General features: G+C 40.6%; 1 protein-coding gene across 3 annotated transcripts in view; it reads right to left on the bottom strand.

Moving 5' to 3' along the window:
• Positions 1 to 13157, bottom strand: part of RNF130 (ring finger protein 130) — a 133795-nt gene that overhangs the window by 48143 nt on the left and 72495 nt on the right. The gene's annotated exons all lie outside the window — the stretch shown is intronic.

The raw sequence follows: 13157 nt of genomic DNA, 5'->3' as shown, positions 1-13157 counted from the left end.
GCTCTGCACTGTCAGCATGGAACCTGATGTGGGGCTTGAACTCATGAACCGCGAGATTGACCTGAGCCGAAGTTGGACACTCAACCAACTGAGCCACTCAGGCGCCCCTCTGGATTACGTTCTTGATTTTAAAATAATTAAATATACAGTCCCTGTTATCTTACAACATTCTCCATGTCATATCATAGGAAATGGATTCTAAAAAAGCTGTTAAAAAATGTAAAAAACTGGCATTTTCCTCACAGATTCAGCATTCTGAATTGAATTAATGAATTATTCTGGTTGAATAATGAAAAAAGTGTGTAATAATGAAAAAAACCAGGTGTCCTACTCACTATTCTATATTTAATAAACCTTTGCAATATTACAGCATTATTGAAATCTACTTCTTGTACAGGTCACAGCACTACTACTGTTCTAACAGCTTTCCTATTCAGCTTCAAGGACGATTAGATGTATACATAAGCTGTCTTAGTAAAAGGAACCTCCAATGCGCCCGAAAATGCTTATCACGTTGTCAGGCACAGTGGAAGAGAGGTGGTCACGGGCTCTCCTTCTGTCTCTGCTACTACAATGCTCCATGATCTTAGGAAGGTGTGTTTATCTTTCCAGGGTTGGGTTGTCTGAACAGGTTAAGTTACGGAATCTCAAAGGCTGGATTTATCCAACATTTTGCCAGACGCTGCTAGCCCTGCTAGATACCAAGGACTTACAGGTGGAAAGACTGTGCACTCCTAATCTTGAAAAGTTAACCGAACTGAGGAACAGACCAATCAACACATTTTAACTGAATGTTGTACAGCAGGGCATGCCCGAGTAGGGAGGCAGCACAAAGGGGGCTGGGGGGGGGGGGCAGCCTAACGCAGGTGGGTGGGACAGGGCAGGGGAGGCAGGTCAGGGAAGGGCTTGAGGACAGGATGCCTGAGCTGAGACTTGGAACACTCATGGGAAGGAATTTGATAAGAAAAAGCACAGGGGTAGGAGGGGGGACTCCTAGACAAAGGAATGATCTAATAAAGATAAAGAGGTGTGAAACACAGGAAGGTGAAGGAAATTATCATTTGCTATGACTAGGAGGAGCATATATTTTATTGTGCAAATGAGAATGTTTTGAGAGTCAGAGGGCCCTACCAATAATCACCTGGGGATAGGAGGTACAGACAGGCACACGGGGATAGGTGGCCACTACACACAAGCAAATCCTGAACTGTGGGAAGAGGCAGATGCTGAGGGTGAAGGAGGTTGGTGGGGGCTAGAAGAGAGGACCCTGATTTTATATCCGGAGGATTACAAAAAAAAATATTAGAAACATAAAAAATTTAGGGAGATTTAAAAAAACACACAAAAGAATTCAATGAACCATATGCATTATGTATCCACATGTAGCTTCAATGATCACTATTTTACCTATATTCTTCATCTGTCCCCTCCTCTTTACTGTGCTAGGGGACTTCAAAGCCTATCACAAGCATGGTATCATTTCCCCCACAACATCTTCACTCTGTCTGACAGGACTTTCGTTTGGTGCCACTGTCTTACCTAACAAAATTAACACTAATTAATCAACATTATCAAATACTCAGACCTTACTACAATATCCCCAGTTGCTTCCAGGATGTCTTTATATAGTTGGCTTATCTGACTCGGAATACGAAGTCCAAACATTGCATTTGGTTGCTGTTCCCCTCAAGTCTTTCCTAATCTGTATAACGTACATATCTTTAGCATTATGGAAACAGAACTGACTTAAACTGCATGTTTAATGTTTATTAATTTTTGAAAGACACAGAGAGTACGAGCTGGGGAGGGTCAGAGAGAGAGGGAGACACAATCTGAAGCAAGCTCTAGGCTCTGAGCTGTCAGCACAGAACCCGACGTGGGGCTCAAACCCACGAACTGAGAGATCATGACCTGAGCCAATGTCAGACACTTAACCAAGCCACTCAGGCGCCCTAAACTGCATGTTTAAAGTGTACAATTTGAGGTTTTGACATGGCCCTTGAAAGCATCACTACCATCAAGACAGCATCCCTCATCCCCCAATTTCTTTGTGCCTCTTCCTAATCCCTTCTTCCTGCCACCATTCCACCCATCCACTTTTTGCTTTTTTCAGAGTTTTACACAAACACAATACAGTATTACAGCATGGACTATTCTGCACGAAGTTTCTTTTACTAGGCATAATTATCTTAAGACTAAGCCGTGATGTTGAGGCACCTGGGTGGCTCAGTCATTTAAGCGTCCGACTCTTGGTTTTGGCTCAGGTTATGATCTTACAGTTTGTGAGTGCAAGCCCCACAGTGGTCTCCATGTTGACAGTGCAGAGCCGGCTTGGGATTCTCTCTCCATCACCCTCTCAGCCCCTCCCCGACTTGTTTGCAAGTGCACGCACTCTCAAAAATAAATAACAAATTAATGCATATTGTTGCATGTATCAATAGTTCATTGCTTTCTTAGGCCATGAAGTATCCCATTACACAGATTATACCACCATGTATTTATTTTTTTTACCTGTTGATGGAACTTTTGTATTGTTTCCCAGCTTTTGGCTTCAATGAACAAAGCTGAAAACCACTTTATTTACTTGTACAAATCTTTGTAAAGACCTGTGCTTTCTTTTCTCTGGGGTAAATACTTACAAAGGAGGGAAGACCAGCTAGTATGGTGGGTGTGTTTGGCTTTTCAAGAGGCTGCCAAAGTGTTTTCCAATGTGAGTGGACCATTTTATGTTTCTGTAAGTTGTGTATGAAAATCCCGGTTCCTCCACATCCTCCCCAACACTTGGTATGGCCAGTTTTTTTCATTTGATTGTGATCACTCTAAGAGGTGTGTAGTGGTTATCTCAATGTGGTTTAAATTTGCATTTCCCTAAGACTAATGGCAGAGAGCATCTTTTCAGGTACCTCTTTGCCATGTGCATATCTTCTCTGGTGAAGTGTCTGAATCTTTTGCCCCTTTTTCTACTGAGTTGCTCTCTTACTGACTTGAGAGTATTTTGCATATTCTAAACACAATTCCGTTTGTATATATCTTCTGTCACTCTGTGGCATAAGTTTCATTTTTTAAAAAATGTTTATTTATTTTTGAGAGATAGAGTGCGAGCAGGGAAGGGGCAGGAAGAGAGGGAGACACAGAATCCAAAACAGGCTCTAGGCTCTGAGCTGTCAGCACAGAGCCCAACATGGGGCTTGAACTCATGAACTGTGAGATCACAACCTGAGCCGAGAAGTCAGACACTTAACTGACTGAGCCACACAGGTGTTCCTGTGGCATAAGTTTTTAATTTTGATGGTCAGTTTATCAATTTTTCATTTGTGGACTATATTCTGGTGTCATATCTAAGCAATTTTTGTCTAAGCCAAGGTTGTAAGACTTTCCCTTATTTTCTTTTCTACAAGTTTTATTGTTTTAGGTTTTGTATGTAGGCCTCTGATCCATATTGAGTTAATTCTGTATATGGTGTGAGGTACTGATCATGGTGGTTTTTTGGGTTTTTTTTTGCATATGCTACCCAGTTCTTCCAGCACCAATTGTTGAAAGGGCTGCTCTTTCTCCACAAAATTGCCTTTGTACATCTGGCAAAAACCACCTGCCCATAAATGTGTGGGACTGTGTCTGAACACTATTTTGTATCATTTATCTATCATTAAGTAAATATCACAATCATTAATTTCTTGTAGTGCTTTGTAAGAACAAATTTGAAATCATGTGGTGTTACACCTCCAACTTCTTTTCCAACTTCCTTTTGGTTGTTCTTGACCCAGGGCACTCCCATAAGAATTTTAGGTTAAGCTTGTCAATTTCTATAAAAAAAGTTATTTGGGATTTACATTATGATTGACTGCACTGAATGCACAGATCAATATGGAAAGAAGTGACATCTTAATAGTATTGAGTCTTCCCTTGAACAATGTATCTCTCTTCATCTACTTAGTTCTTATTTAATTTCTCTCAGCAATATTTTATAGTATTCCCTGTACAGGTCTTGCACATCTTTTGTCAGATCTCTAATAATTTCCTGTTGATTCTATTGTGTTTAATGCTAATGAAAATTGTACTTAAAAAAATTCAATTCTCATTTACTGCTTGTAGAGAAATAAAGTTGATTTTTGTGTATTGATATTGTAGCTCTCAACCTTGCTAACACCCATTTATTAGTTCCAGAAACCTTTTTACAGACTCTATCAAATTTTTTACATAGACACTAATGTGCTTTGTGAATGAAGACGGCTTTACTTATTCATTTTTAATTTTTTTAATGTTTATTTTTGAGAGAGAGAGAGAGATTGAGCAGGGGAAGGGCAGAAAGAGAGAGGGGGAGACAGAATCTGAAGCAGGCTCCAGGGTCTGAGCTGTCAGCACAGAGCCCAACATGGGGCTTGAACTCATGAACTGTGAGATCACGACCTGAGCCGAAGTCGGATGCTTAACCGACTGGGCCAGCCAGGTGCCCCTACTTTTCATTTCTAATACAGGTACCTTTTATTTCTTTTCTTTATTCCTTGCTGTACTGGTTAGAACTTCTGGTACAATGTGGAAATAAAATTCATCAGAGCACAAATCTTTCTATTGTTCCTAATCTTAAAAAGCATTTGATTTTTCATCATTTAGTACGATGGTATAGCTGCTAGTTTTCCTTGGATGCCCTCACCAGTTTAAGAAGTTACCTTTAATGCCCCGTTTGCAAAAAGTTTTATAATTGGGAAAGGATGTTTGATTTTGGCAAATGTATTTTCCTCCATCTACTGAAACATATGGTTTTCTTTTCTTATTCTTTTGTTTGTTTGTTTGTTAAAATGGTAAATTACATTGGTTAATTTCTTAATGTTAAAACAGCCTTGCATTCTTGGGATCAATACCACCTGGTCATGATGAATTATCCTGTTTACCCATTATTGGGTATGATTTGCTAAAATTTCTTTAGAATTTTTACATTTTTGTTCAAGAGGGATTCTGGTCTGTAGTTTTCTGTTTTGTAATGTGTTTATCTTGTTTTGGTATCAGGAAGATGCTGGCTATATATAAAATATGGAGTTCCTGCCTTTTCAATTTTCTAGAGTTTATATATTTCTTCCTTAAATGTTTGACAAAACTTACCAGAAACCACCTGCCTGGAGATTTTTTTTTTTAAGGTTTTAATCGCACTTTTTTTAAAGGTTTTAAGTGCACAAGTGCACTTTCCTGAGAGACACAGGGCTATTTATCTTTTTATCTCGCATGTGCTCTGGTCATTAGTGTCTTTCATGCAATTTGTCCATTTCATAGAAGTTGTCAAATTTATTGCCATAGAAATATTCATAACATTCACTGGTTATCCTTATAATCTGTAGTGATGTCACTGCTCTCATTTTTGATATTGCTAATTTGTGCCTTCTCTCTTTTCCTCTTGATCAATTTGGCCAGAGGCTTATCAATTTTATTGATTTTCTCTTAGAGCCATTATTTTCTGTTTTCTAATTCACTGACTGCTGCTCTGATCTTTTGTTACTTCCTTTCTTCTGCTTACTTTGGATTTAATTTGCTCCTTTCCCCCCAGTTTTTTTTTTTTTAATTTTTAAAAGTTTATTTGAGAGAGACAGAGACAGCATGAGTTGGGGAGAGGCAGAGAGAGAGGAGACAGAGAATCCCAAGCAAGCCCCATGCTGCCAGTGCAGAGCCCAACGTGGGGCTTAAACTGTGAGATCATGATCTGAGCTGAAACCAAGATGCTTAACTGACAGCCACTCAGGTGCCCCTCCCCCAGTTTCTTAAGGCATCAGCTGAGAGTATTAATTTCAGAACTTCCGTCTTTTCTAATATAAAGTACAGCTTTAGTGGAACTTTCAAAATTCTCATATTCTGCGTTTTCATTTTCATTCAGTTCAAATGATTCTCGAATTTCCCTTTTATCTTTATCTCATGGGTTATTTAAAAGTAAATTAGTTTTTTGAGTTTTTCAAAGATTTTTCTGTTATTGATGTCTCCATTTAATTCCAAGTGGTCGGAGAGCATATTTTGTTGGACTCGGATCCTGTTAAATCTATTGAGACTTGTTTTATGGCTTAGAGTACACGTCAAAAGAATGTGTATTTTGCTTTTGTTGGATGGATTGTTCTTTAAATGTCAACTAGGCTGAATTAGTTATGTTTAAATCTTTTATATGCGCACTGATTTTCTATCCACTTGTTCCTTTAATTACTGAGGGAGGGGTGCTGAAATCTCGGACTATGACTGCAGGTCTGTCTACTTCTCACTGCAGCATCCTGTTAGTTTTCACTCCATGTTATTCTGAAGCTTTCTCAGTAGGAGCACCAGTGTTTGGGGGCCATGTCTTCTTACCAATCGACTGATTTATGATTAAGAAGTGACTTTTATCCCTGGCAGTAGCTTTGCTCTGAAATACTAATCTACTTTATCTTGATTTGTGATCTGTTTTTCATTCTTTTGACCTATTTGTATTTTTATATTTGAAGTAGGTTACTTGTAGGCATCATATGGTTAGGTCCTACTTTTTTTTTTTATCCAATCTGTTAATCTCTGCTTTTAATGGAGGTGTTTAGACCACATATGTTTAATGTGATTATTGATATGGTTATGATTAAGTCCATCATCTTGGTATTTCTTTTGTCCCATCTGTTCTTTATTCCTTTTTTCAGTCTTCTTTTGGATCGAGTATACTTTTCTTTTTGAAAATTGCGTTAAAATGTATATAACATAGGGGTGCCTGGGTGGCTCACTTGGTTAAGTGTCTGACTGTTGGTTTTGGTTCAGGTCACGATGTCACGGTATGTGAGTTCAAGCCCTGTGTCAGGCTCTGTGCTCAGTGTGGAGCCTGCTTGGGATTCTCTCCCCTCCTCTCTCTGCTACTTTCCCGCTCACACTCTCTCAATAAACATTACACACACACACACACACACACACACACACACACACACACGTACATATGGCATAAGATTTGCACCTTTTAAGTGTATAGCTCAGTGGTACTAAATACATTTATGCTGTTGCGCAGCCACCACCACCACCCATTCCCATAACTCTTGTGAATCTGAAACTCTACAACCATGAAATAACTCTATGTTCACCACTCCCTCCCAGCCATTGGGAGCTGCTATTCTACTTTTTGTCTTTACAATTTTGCCTATTCTAAGTACCTCATATTAGTGGAACCATACAGTATTTGTCTTTCTGTGACTGGTTTGTTTCACTTAGCCTTATGTATTCCAGGTTCACCCATGTTGTAGCATATTTTCCTTTTTAACGCTAATGATATTCCGTTGTATGCATATACCACATTTGCTTATCCATTCATCTTTCAATGGACACTTGGGTTGCTTCCATGTTTCAGCTATTGTGAAGAATGATGCTATAAATATGGGTGTACAAATATCTCTTACAGACCCTGCTTTCATTTTTTTTGGGGGGGGGGATACCCAGAAGTGGAATGCTGGGTCATGGGGTAATTCTACTTTTAATTTTTTAAGGAACTTCATACTTCTTTCCATAGTACTTGTACCATTTACATTCCCACCAACAGTGCACAAGGGCTTGATTTTCTCCATATCCTCACAACATTTATTTTCTGTTTTTTGTGTGTTTGTTTTTTTAAAGCAGGCTCCATGCTGGGTGTAGAGCCCAACATGGGGCTTGAACTCATGACCCTGAGATCAAGACCTGAGCTGAGTTCAAGAGTTGGATGCTTAACTGATTGATCCACCCAGGAGCTCCATGTTTTTGTTTTATTTAAATTTGCTAACTGCAGTATTAGTTGTGTGTACAATTTAGTGACTTAACACTTACATATGACCCTTAGTGCTCATCACAAGTGCACTCCTTAATCCCCACTCCTTAACCCATTCTCCTGGCCACTACCCCTCTGGTAAACTATCAGTTTGTTCTCTATAGTTAAGAGTCTTTCTTGTTTTCTGTTTTTTTGACAGTAACCATCATAATGGATATGAGGTGGTATCTCACTGTAGTTTTGATTTTCATTTCCATAATGATCAGTGATGTGGAACATCTTTCCACGTGCTAATTTCCATGGCCATTTGTTTATCTTTGGAGAAATGTCTCTTTACATCCTTTGCCTGTTTTTAAATTGAGTTGTTTACTTGAGTTTAAGAGTTCTTTATATATTCTGGTGATTAACCCCTACTCAGAGATAATAGGATTTGCAAATATTTTCTCCCATTCTGTGGGTCGCCTTTACATTATGTTGATTGTGTCCTTTGATGCACATAAGTTTTTAATTTTGATGTTTCCCAACTTACCTATTTTTTTAAAAATTACTTGTGCTATTGGTGTCATATCCAAGAAACCACTGCCAAATCCAATGTTGAAGCCTTCCCCCTATGTTTTGTTCTAAAAGTTGCAGTGTTAGCTCTTATGTGGAGGTCTCTTATTCATTTTGAGTTAATTTTTGTATATAGTATAAGGTAAGTGTCCAGTTTCATTTTTTGGCATGTGGATATCCGGTTTCCCCAGAACCATCTGTGGAAAAGACTGTGCTTTTCCCACTGAATGGTCTTGGCACCCTTGTTGAAAATCATTTGACCATATATATATATATATGAGGGTTTATTTCTCTGTGCTATTCTGTTGGTCTGGGTCTGTCTTTATGCCCACACCACACTGTTTCGATTATAGTAGCTTTGTAGTAAGTTACTAAATCAAGAAATATGAGACTTCCAACTTAATTCTTCTTGAAGATGATTTTGACTGTGCAGCTTAGAGAATAAAGCCACCATTTAAGGACCTGGGGAAGATGTAGGAAGAGCAAAATTGGAAGAATTCAGTTTAGGGTGTATGAAGTGTGACGTCAAGCATAACGAACACCAAGAACGGACTACTGAAGAGAACAAACAGAGGTCATAGTGGCCTTGACGAGAGTTGCTCAGTGGAAAGACAGGAAGAAAAGCCTGACTGGAGTGGCCTTTAACTGGCACAAGGTGGTGGGAGCAGGGTCACTTCTAAATCTTACCAAGTTTCCTCAGGAAAAGGCCCAGACCAACTTTAAGAGTGGAAGTTTTGTTTTCAACAAAAGCAGGTAGAAGGGTTAGCTATAAGTAGGTGGGGTCAAACCACTAACGGTAGCATTATTCTAACCGGATATAGAGTCAGCAGCTGTGCTGAGGCAGTAAAGGGAAGAGAAAAAGGGTTCTGACAGTCTTAAGAGCCAGGGAACTCAGAAATCACCATAAAACACCTCCCCATACCCCTGAAAGAGACTACTCACTAGACAGAAGCCTCAGCAAGTAACTCTGAGATACACCCAGGGACATGGGGAGATTTCTCAGGCTCCCCGTTTACAGAGAAGCAAACAAAACATAACACGGGAACGCACTAAGAGGTAAGATCAGATCGTCCAGGGCAGCCCATTCCCCTGAGGACCTGAAACACCAACAACTCCCAAGAAGAAAGAGCCCTCCTTGAGGAAAACCAGACCTGGGACTGAGCAGGGCAGGAACCTGGGGGTAACACAGAGAGAAGCTTCTGATACTAGAGGAGATGGATCAGGAAGTCCTGAGGGGAGGGGGCTCCACAGAGAGGTGCAGCACAAGACGGACCCCCCAACTGCTCAGTGCGGAAAGCTACCCGGACCTACGTCTCCCCAACATGTATGACATTCTCCTCCCAAGTACAGAAGTTACATCATTTAACATAAGGAACAGAAGATTATGATCACATCTCATACAAAGGTATCCTAGGGAGAAACATGAACCAATTAGCCTTCAACAGACAATGAAAAGCACAACAATGTTTTGTTGTTGAGCTGTAGGAGTTCTTTATACATTCTGATATATGCCTGTTAGGAGATATGTGATTGGCAATAATTACCTTTTAAAGAAATTTAAATTAAGAAAAACATCAGATATTTATGCACTTAATAAATACATTTCTGGCTTTCTTCCCTGCTTCTATGTACTTTCATATATCCACTGATGCCATCTTCCTTCTGCCTGAAGGACCTATTTGTTTGTTATAAATGTGTATTTACTTTTCAGACAGAGAGTGTGAGCAGGGGATGGTGGTGGTGGAATGGACACAGGATCCGAAGCGGGCTCCATGCTGACAGCAAAGAGCCTGATAAGGGGCTCGAACTCACAAACCATGAGATTATGACCGGAGTTGAAGCTGGACCCTTACCCCACTGAGCCACCCAGGTGCCCCCTGAGGGACCTTTTTAAAACATTTCTTGTAGTATAGGTCTGCTGGAGATTAACTGTAATTCTTTCAGCTTTGTATATGTGAATTTCACCATTTTTGAAAGATGTTTGGGTGCACATAAAATTAAAGATATTGCTCCCCTGTTTTCTCCCTTGTACAGTTTCCAATGAGACAACTGCTATTACTCTCTTTATTTCTTTGTATGTTTTTTTGTCTGACAGCCCTCTTAGCTCATTTTCTTGGGGAACCCAAACACATGTATACTGGGCTGCTGGAAACTGTTCCACATTTCACTGGGGTCTGCTCTTTTGGAGGCTAATTCTCTCTCTGCATTTCATTGGGTGGCTTCTATTGCTAGGCCTATAGTTTGCTAATTTTTTCTTCCATAATATCTAATCTGCCATGCCATTAATCCCAGTCGGTTTATTTTTCATTTCAGGTATTACAATTTTTATCTCTACAATTTTGATTTGGGCTTTTTGAGGGGGAGTAATTATCTTACATGTCTCCACTTAATTATCTGGATACAGGTGTGGTAGGCAGAGTACTGGGTCCCCCAAAGATGGCCAGATCCTAAGCCCTGGAACCTATGAGTATGTTCTGTTACATGGCAAGGGACAACTTAGGTAGCTGACTTTAGAACAGGGAGCCTGAGGGGCGCCTGGGTGGCTCAGTTGGTTAAGCATCTGACTACGGCTCAGGTCATGATCTCGTGGTCCGTGAGTTGGAGCCCCACGTTGGGCTCCGTGCTGACAGCTCAGGCCCTGGAGCACTCTGTCTCTCTCTCAAAAATTAAATAAACATTAAAAAAATAAATAAATAAAACAGGGAGTCTGAATTACCCAGTGGGACCACTGTGATCGGAGGGTTCTTAAAAATGGAAAAGGGAATAGAAACAGAGAGATGGTAGTGTAAGGGCTCAGCTGACACTGCTGGCTTTGAAGATGGAAAAACAGGGCCATGAGCCAAGGAATGTGGGTGGCTTCTGAAGACTAGGAAGAGTTGGGAGGGATTCTCCCCCAGAGCCTACAGAAAGGAATGTACCCCTGACAACATGTTGGTTTTTAGTCCCGTGAGCCCCATGAGGAGGCACTATCTGCTGGGTACTGTTCCTTCCAGTCCCTTTGGATGGTCTTCCCCAGCTTTGGAGACTGCTCACAGCACTGGCTGCTCAGTACTCTGCTGAATACTCAAGGTGCATGGACCTTTTACAGATGCTGGGGCTTTGTCTTCTCTGTGCATTTCCATCCTTCCCAGGACTGTGTTCCATGAATGCTAGCTACTCTGTTCTTAGATTCTCAGTAATGACTTTCAAATAAGGCAGTCCACTCAGCTTTGCCTTAGTTTCCCCTCTGTGCACTGTGGCCTGGAAACTCTTAAACACACGAAGCTGGATAATCCTCATCTCTTGTCTGCCATTGCTCAGGGATCACTGACCCTCGTTTGTTGTCTAGTCTCTTGAAAACATGATTTCATGTATTTCTGCTGTTGTCTTTTTCCTTCCTAACTGCTGTTTCAGGCAGGAGGGTAAACCAAGTTCATTATCTGATTCTATTTTGGCCAAAACCAGAAGTCTCCACCATACTTTTTTTCTTTTTAATGCCATTTTAAAATGGCAAAACTGGGTTATTTTTCTAATAGAATGTCCCACATTCTAAATTTGACTGCTTGTTTCTTCCTGGTGTCACTTTACTTGGTCCATTTCTTATGAAACAGTAGCTAGATTTAGGTTCAACTGCTCTGGCGAGAGTATGTCCTGGGTGGTGCTGTGTGCTTCCCAATGTATCCCAACGTGAGGACATAGGGTTAGGCTTCCCTGCCCTCACTGACATCAAGCACAATCAGTGGGTTCAGACTCTGTCAGTTCAGAAAAAGCTCCCTAAGTCTTTCAGCGGATTTTATAGCGTCCACTGATGATCACTGCCTCAGGCCGTCATTTCACCAAAGGTTACAAAATGGTGATTTTCTAATTCATTGATTAGTTGGCGTTCTTCTATAATGAACCTCCTATCACCAACTAGTTGGTTATGATGTAATAACATAATGTGTACAGAAGACACAGGATGAATCGTTTTTAAAACTTGATTTTCAGAATAGCAAGTTGGTTCTCTAACAGCCTCCAGTTTCCATCAACTGCTGTATTTATTCCCTGGTGCTTCTGTCTCACTTTTGAATATGGAGAGTTCCTCTGAGAAGGCACCCAGGTCCTTTTGACACCACCTCAGTAGTCTTCCTTGTTTTCTGGCACAACATTCATCTTATACATTTGCTGCCCTAAATCTGGAATAACCTATTTCTCCAAGGATTCCTGGTTCCTTTGAGAGGGAAATGGCATTTAAAGGTAACTTTAGAGGTGTCTGGCTAGCTCAGTAGGAAGAATGTGTGACTTATGATCTTGGGATTGGGAGTTTGAACCCAATGTTGGGTGTAGAGAGTACTTAAAAATAAAATCTTAAAAAAAAAAAAAAGATAATTCCAGAGCAGTCTGGGGATGGGATGGAATGGAATGGGACAGACGCTCATTGTTTTATTAAGGATGTAAAATGGTTAATTTTCTTTATTTTTAAATAGTTATTTACTTTCTAGGAAAGCGCAAGCGGGGGAGGGATAGAGAGAGGGAGACAGAAGATCTGAAGCAGGTTCTGCGCTGACAGGCTGACAGCAGTGAGCCTGATGTGGGGCTCAAACTCACGAACCGTGAGACCACGACCTGAACCAAAGTTGGACACTCAACTGAGCTACCCAGGTGCCCCTAAAATGGTTAATTTTCTTATTTTTGAGAGAGAGAGAGAGAGAGAGAGAGAGAGACAGAGAAAGAGAGCGCGCGCAAGCATGAGTGGGGGAGGGGCAGAGAGAGGGAGACACAGAATCCAAAGCAGGCTCCAGGCTCTGAGCTGTCAGCACAGAGCCCAACGCGGGGCTCGAACTCACGGACCGTGAGATCATGACCTGAGCTGAAGTCAGACATTTAACTGACTGAGCCACCCAGGCTCAGTTAATTTTCTAATTAA

The sequence above is a fragment of the Prionailurus viverrinus genome, chromosome A1 (assembly GCF_022837055.1).
Source record: "Prionailurus viverrinus isolate Anna chromosome A1, UM_Priviv_1.0, whole genome shotgun sequence".
Classification (NCBI taxonomy): Eukaryota; Metazoa; Chordata; class Mammalia; order Carnivora; family Felidae; genus Prionailurus; species Prionailurus viverrinus.
The sequence above is the reverse complement of the archived record's forward strand: the minus strand, read 5'-3'. Positions and strand labels throughout refer to the sequence as shown.